The following is a 7507-nucleotide window of genomic DNA, read 5'->3' as shown; positions in this document are numbered from 1 at the left end:
CCAACACCATTTGTTGAAGAGACTTTCCTTTCTCCATTGCATGTTCTTAGCACCTTTGTCGAAAATTAGCTGTCCGTATATGTGTGGTTTTATTTCTGGGCTTTCAATTCTGTTCCATTGATCTGTGTGTCTGTTTTTGTACCAGTACCATGCTGTTTTGATTACTATTGCTTTGTAGTATGTTTTGAAGTCAGGAATTGTGATGCCTCCTGCTTTGTTCTTTTTCTTTAGGATTTCTTTAGCTATTCGGGGTCTTTTGTTGCCCCATATAAATTTTAGTATTCTTTTTTCTATTTCTGTGAAGAATGTCATTGGGATTCTGATTGGGATTGCATTGAATCTGTAGATTGCTTTAGGTAATATAGACATTTTAACTATGTTTATTCTTCCAATCCACGTGCATGGGATATCTTTCCATTTCTTTATGTCATCGTGGATTTCCCTCAATAATGTCTTGTAGTTCTCATTGTATAGGTCCTTCACCTCCTTGGTAAGATTTATTCCTAGGTATTTTATTCTTTTTGATGCAATTGTAAATGGTATTATCTTTTTGAGCTCTCTTTCTGTTAGTTCATTATTAGCATATAGAAATGCAACTGATTTTTGTAGATTGATTTTGTACCCTGCAACTTTGCTGTAGTTGTTGATTGTTTCTAACAGTTTTCCAACAGATTCTTTAGGGTTTTCTATATATACAATCATGTCATCTGCAAATAGTGAGAGTTTCACTTCTTTGTTACCTATTTGGATTCCTTTTATTCCTTTTTCTTGCCTAATTGCTCTGGCCAAAACCTCCAGTACTATGTTGAACAGGAGTGGTGAGATCCCACTCCTCAATTTTAATTCCAATTTTACCCTTTCACTTTTGGTTCAGTGTTTCAACTTGTGTTTCTGTGCTGTAGTCATCTCTCCCACCTCTCCTCCTCTTCTTTTTGCTACCATGGGCGTGTGCTGGCAGAAGGTGGGCATTTGGTCTGCCCTGTAGGGTGGGGGAGCTGCATTTCTCAGAGGAAGGAGAGGGGGAAGGTAGTGGCTGGTACATCCAGCTTCTCTTGCCAATTCCATCTCTTAGTGATACTACAAAGGACAACAACAATTTTGAGAAATCTGGCCTTCTCTTACTTATTAAGATCTTCCAGGGCACCAGACACTGCTAAATGCTGTATCTTCCGTCTTGCTTACATTCCTCACAACATTCTATGAGAGAGAACTTTTATCTGTTTCACAGAGAAGGAAACTAAGAGTCTAAGTAAGAACTTAAATGACTGGTTCAAAGTCACACAGCTATTAATGACAGAGCTGGGTTTCAAATTCACATGCATCTGACATGAAAACCTTTAGCTGCCAGAATGCACTGCTTTCTATCCTGCCAAAACTTTTACACGACCTCGAGCAAATCTGACTCCCACTGCCCACCCCACCTTCCCACAGTATGCAGGGCTGTCATTCATCAAGCCTGGGACATCTTTTTCTCTCTCAAGAAACACCTGGCTAACTCCTGCCTGCCCTTCAAGACTCAGCTCAGAAGATGCCCTTGCTTCTTCGCTGACATCCCCAGACTGAATTTAAGGCCCCCTCAAGCCTCCCACAGCCTTAGCACTGTATATTTTTACATTTCAATTGTTGGTTTACTTGTGTGTCTCCCTTACAATTCGGCAAGAAACCTGAGGACAGTGTCTGAAACTTTTTGTGCATTCCCAGTACTTAACCAGTGCCTGGCACCAGACCAGAGTTGGCCCTCAGAACTTGTCTGTTGAATGAATAAAAATGGATTAATACATAATGAATACATGAATAGTAACAAAATCTACAACAAAGAACAACCCAACTCGTCTCCTTACTTCTTGTACCCTCATCCATATCGACGTGACACGACCAACCAAGTAGCATTAAATCAATTCAATAAAGATTTATTGAGCCGTAGGGTAGTGTAGCAGAGTAATGGCACTTCACATCAGAATATCTTAGAAGCGAGGACCCTGGGCACAGATTTCTCGTTTGTAAAAAGAGTATACTAATCATACCTTTACCACAGAATTTCCATGGGTCAAATTGTGGAATGGACATGAAAGCACTTTGGAAAATGCAAAGGGATGTGCAAATGTGGGCAGTCGTTATTTTATTGTTATTATTATGCACAAAGCACTACATCAGCCCCCGAAAGATGATTAAGCTGCTGCCCACGTGGCACCCACGGCATAATGAAGCACTCAAAGGACTATGAAATAAGGCAGAAAATAATAAAAGTTCAAAGATTGAGAGGGGCTCAAAGGAGGGAGAAACCAGTAGTCAGGGGTCAAATACGTGGTATTTGAACATAGAGAGCTTTTCCAGTGTGTGGTCAGTGAAAGCATTCAAGACCTGGGCTGGATCTCAGAGTGGGTTGGATTCAAGCTGGGGGAGAGTAGGGAAGTGCTTCTTACAGGGGGCAGGACATAAACAATGGCAGGACTGAGCATGGAGGATCTGAGGGCTCTATGTGCTCCACCACGTCCTCATCCTTCGACCCCAGGCAAGGCGTCAAAGTTGAATGACCTGCCCCGCTGGGTTGGATCAATAGTCCACTCAGTGCGCTATAGTGGGACAGTAGCTCCAAGCGATATTTTGGGAGAGCCTCTGGATACTATTTGGATAATTCTTTAGCGATTAGAAAGATAAATTATATAATAACCCATTATGGAACAATCATTTTTGAATTTTTAACCCTGTCTGCATCTATAGGCAAAAATCCAAAAGAAAGACAATCTTAAAGGAATGTTCTGTAATACAAAGCTATTTCCATGGGCTCTCAGGTGGCTGATAGAAAAAAAAATTATATAAAAAGCAACCCTGAAAAAAAAAACTATAGAGACAGAAAGCAGATCAGTGGTTGCCTAGAGCTAGGGGTGGGTATATGGATTGACTGCATGGGGCACAAGGAAACCTTTTGGGCGACGGAAGTGTTTGAAATTCACCCTACAATGGGTGAATTTTATGGCATGTATACTACAATCTCACTTTAAAAAACCTACCCATAAAACATTATTCTTTAAAAAGAAAGATATTACAAGGACATAAATGAGAATGGGAGGAGACTCAAAATCATGTTACATGAGAAACGTTTCAAGGACCTAGGGATGTTCAGCCTGGAGTGATGACGGGGAAAAAAGGGAAGAGAAAACCTGGGAGAGGGATTAGAGGTGCTCCGTGTAACCCCAAGGAGCTTGAACTAGCTGAAACAGATGAAGGTTACAGTTTGCTCCGAGAAGTAGGGAGCCACCCAACACTGGAAGAGTTTAAGTCTAGGCTGGGTGCCCTGTTATAGGATGTTTCAAGTTTTTAAACAATGGATGAGGGCATGAAGTATCGGACTTTAAGGCCCTTTCTCACCCTAAAAGTCTATGATTCTGTAAACGTAGTGAAATGTGGGTTTGCCCACCCTCTGGGAGAACAGAGTTAGCCCTTCCCTAAGACCCTTTCCTTCCCAAAGAGCCTGACTACAAATTGTGCAAGAAGATCCAGCAACTAGGAGGGATCTGATGTCAGCAGTTAATGCTACCTTCCTTCCCCCAGCGTTTTATTTCTTTACAGTACCTAGAGTTCCAGCGTCAGTTCTGTTGTATCTTTGGGTCTTAAAGACCTTGAGTTCAATCCTTGGCTTGGCATCCAGAAGCTTCCATCAGTAGAACTCTGAGCTCCCTTTCCAGCCTTACTTCATTGCTCCCCACTGCAAAACATCTGTTCCAGGTAAACTGACCAACACACAGCCCCCCAAACACCTTCCATATTTTCCATTCTGCATCTTTCTTCAGATCATTCCCCCTGCATGAAACACCCTCCTCTGATCCCCATACTTGCCTAAGTCCTAAGCTGCCCACAGGCCTAGGTCCAGTTGCTTCCTGCCACACCCCGAAGGTGAGACAGTCATGGAGGTGTGTCCTGGGAGTGCCTCACAGGGAGTTGTCCACCAGCAAAGGCCAAAGCTGGTCATTGGGAGGCTGAGACCACAACAGGCCCAGGAGTGAACACAGAAGTGGAGACTGGGAATCCAAAATAGGTCAAAGCCCAGGGGAGGTTGCCTTTGGCATAGGATTAGGGGATCCAAACAGAACACTGCTCCAGTTGGTTTTTTTTCTTTCATAGTTTTAATTTATGTATACTTTATATGTAATATTAAGAAAGTCAATCCTGAAACAGAATAAAATTTATTACCACAATTTAAATAGTTTACTTACATAGTTCCATTTTTCTTTAAGTTCTAAGGTCTATTCCGTTTTCACTCAATTAAAATGATGCCCTTGTTGAAAAACATAAAGGTAATCAACATGTCATTTCCTAATTTTAGGCAAGCCAGAGAGGGGTAATTATAATTTCTCAGTCCGAAGATTTTTAGGAGCCAACTTATTGAGCATTCTCCAAAAGATTTCCTCTTGGCCTTTGAGGGTTTCTATTTCCAAACTTAACAGTAAAAATTGAAAATGGAGAGACTATACCCTGGAGGTTTTCAAAATTGAAAAATGTTATAAAAAGTTCAGTTTATATTTTTCATAATCATTAATCTATAAATTTTACCTTCTTATTTTAAGATGCCACTATCTAAAGACATGTTAGACAGAAAGCCCACACGCAACAAATACGTAGTGAGCTGAAGTCAATTGACGTATGCCACTAGTTACACCTTTCCTAGCAACCAAACCCACGATTGCTTTCGAGTCTTTGGTGACACGATTGGATAACTTGTCACATTCAGGTTGATTACATCCTGGGAAGAAATTGTTGTATCCTTTAGAGTAGAAGACTGCATCAATTTTAGGTCCAATTCCTGGAAATTTCTCAGTAATCAATATGGGATGACCAAGGTCCATGAAATGTCTTCTCTCATCTCACTTCTAATATTGTTTATCCACAAAGAGGTAGATCTTGCAGAAGAGTGGATTAAAAACAGCAGCAGCAATCTTTTCAGAGTCAGGGAAGCCCAGAAAACATGTGCTCTTGGGGTAGTTTGGCTGTGGTTTTAAATCAATGATTAACCAGTACTTGTCATTTTTGAAAAGAAAAACTTGACTCCTGGCTCCAATTTCATAAGTGGCTTGATAGCTCAGAAGCTTCCACCAAAAGAACCCATCTTTAAAGAAAAAGATTTTTCCTCCACTTGTAGTGATAGCATCAACACTCAAACTGAGATCACAGGTGGCTGGTTCCATTGTGTAAGGATGTGACATAGGTTGTTGCTTTTACGAGTCTCCATAGTGGGACTGAATGTCACAGATGTCAGCAGTAGAGAGGTGAAATCTGTTGAGGACAACACAACTGTAGAGGGGGAACATAATAGCCTTTGGATCTTTGCAATGACCAAGCTCATCAACAGCAACAAGAAACAAGTTTACGCCTTTGGTGTGTTTAATCCAGATTTCAGCCTCATCAAAATGCAAGTCTCCTCCAATATTAGCTCCAGGTCCATAAGCGTGGGTGATGGTTCTACCTCTGCCATCAAAAGGAATGGCATCCCTGTGAGCTCCTTGTGTGAAATATATCATAATATCAGCCTCAATGGAGTTAATCTGTCTGAATTTCAGGGGTCACATCACTCCATACTTGAAAAGCCTTCAGGATGGCATAGTCAACATCCTTCTATACCACGTGAGGAGTGTAATTCTTGATTCTGTAGGTGACGTGACATGTCGCTCATGCTGGCTTCCCTCTTTCCATCTGGAGGCCATAAAAGGTACCCAGGTAGCTTTGTGCAAACACCACATCATTTTCTTCTGGACTTGTACTATTAAGCAGAGGAACAGCTCCAGAAATAGTACCTTGAAGCACCAGAATTAAGAGAAGAAAATTCATCCTAAACTTCTTTTGAAGAGTTTAACCCAATTTACTTTGTTCCTTTTTAGTCTCCAGCTCGCTTTTATTCCTGCCCTATATATATGCAGGTGTTTCCACCCCCAGCATTCCTGAATGCCTCTGACATCAGATCTCAGGGAGCACTCCCACCTCTAAATTCCTTATTATCTGTACCTCCTATTTAATAGTACCTTATATTATTACTTAACTTTTCATAAAAATGATCTAATTTACCAACTGTATTGTAAGACCCTTGAGGGCACACAGGCCAATCTGAGTTTCCAGATTTATTATTGTTGTTGTTGTTTATTTGCTATTTTTTATTTTACAGGCTGATATCTTCCTTCCACCTCTCACTCTCTTGTTTGACCCTGAATCTTCACCTTTAGACCAAAAAGGTTTTCAGAGTTGCATTGACATGAAAACAGGTGAGGAACGTGGAGCCCCTGTTCAGCCAGAGCGAGGAAGCCCCAGCACTTGGGATCATGTCCACAAATGGTGGCATCATGAATATCTCAGATCAAGCCTGATTTTTAAAATTAGGGCTCTGTGTATCTACAAATCTTATCTAGAACTTTTAGGCTTTTCTGAGCTTTTTGTTGACGTTGTTGTTAAATCAAACAAATGCTATTGTGCGGGGTCCGGCCTACATACAAAGGGTTCCCTCAGAATGAAAGGACTTAATTTAAAACATTTTACTGGAAGTCATTCCACCCTCTTTGAGAACCATAGCTGTTATTTGTCTTGCCCACTAGATGGGCAGCAGCTGAACTTTTCTCATGCCCTTTTTAGAGTAGCAGGACCACAAACACGTTTATAAATACCCCCAGTCCGAGCAGAGGTGGTTAGTACCGTCTAACACACATCCACCTGCCGTGGGAGCCCAGAGAGGGGAGATCGTTTCTTTTATTCAGATTACTCGCTCTTGCTTGGGGCATAGAATTATGTTTAAAAGGGCCCTTAGAGGTTATTTAATTCAAATTCCCAACAAATTCTGGGATTCTCTTTTATATCTGGCCTCTGTTTAACCACTCCCAGTGTTGGCAGGTCACTACTGTGTGAGGCAGTCCTGCCAACTACTACACAGCTATGGTGGTCAGGAAATTCCCATGGGAGATGGATCTTCTCCACGTTTGTCTGAAATTCACCCCGCCACCCCCACCCCGTCTGCTTCCTTCATTGAGTGTAATGTCTTAAACTGGCAAGGCAGATCCAACCCCACAGGGCGCAGCACATACGTGTGGGTATTGTACAGCTGAATATCAAATCTCAGTAGAAGGGCCAGGCCCATGGCGTAGTGGTTAGGTGTGCGCACTCTGCTGCTGGCGGCCCGGGTTCAGATCCCGGGCGTGCACCGATGTACTGCTTGTCAGGCCACGCTGTGGTGGCATCCCATATAAAGTGGAGGAAGATGGGCACAGATGTTAGCCCAGGGCCAGCCTTCCTCAGCAAAAAGAGGAGGATGGGCATGGATGTTAGCACAGGGCTGATCTTCCTTACAAAAAAAAAAAAAAATTCAGTGGAGACTATGTTGGAATTTGCACTATACTGTATCGTCTTTTTCATTTCTTTCTTCTGCTATTTCAGATAGTTAAACTTACAGAGTTATATAATTGTTAAACTTATAAGGGAACTCAAAGTTCATCTAGACCATGAATTCTCAACATGGGCAAAAAAAGTCTTA

At 41.7% G+C, this 7507-nt stretch overlaps 1 pseudogene; it reads right to left on the bottom strand.

Moving 5' to 3' along the window:
• Window positions 1–4556: 4556 nt before the first annotated feature.
• Window positions 4557–5823, bottom strand: LOC131411170 (macrophage metalloelastase-like; annotated as a pseudogene).
• Window positions 5824–7507: the final 1684 nt, after the last annotated feature.

This window comes from Diceros bicornis, chromosome 11 (genome assembly GCF_020826845.1).
Source record: "Diceros bicornis minor isolate mBicDic1 chromosome 11, mDicBic1.mat.cur, whole genome shotgun sequence".
NCBI lineage: Eukaryota > Metazoa > Chordata > Mammalia > Perissodactyla > Rhinocerotidae > Diceros > Diceros bicornis.
The sequence above is the reverse complement of the archived record's forward strand: the minus strand, read 5'-3'. Positions and strand labels throughout refer to the sequence as shown.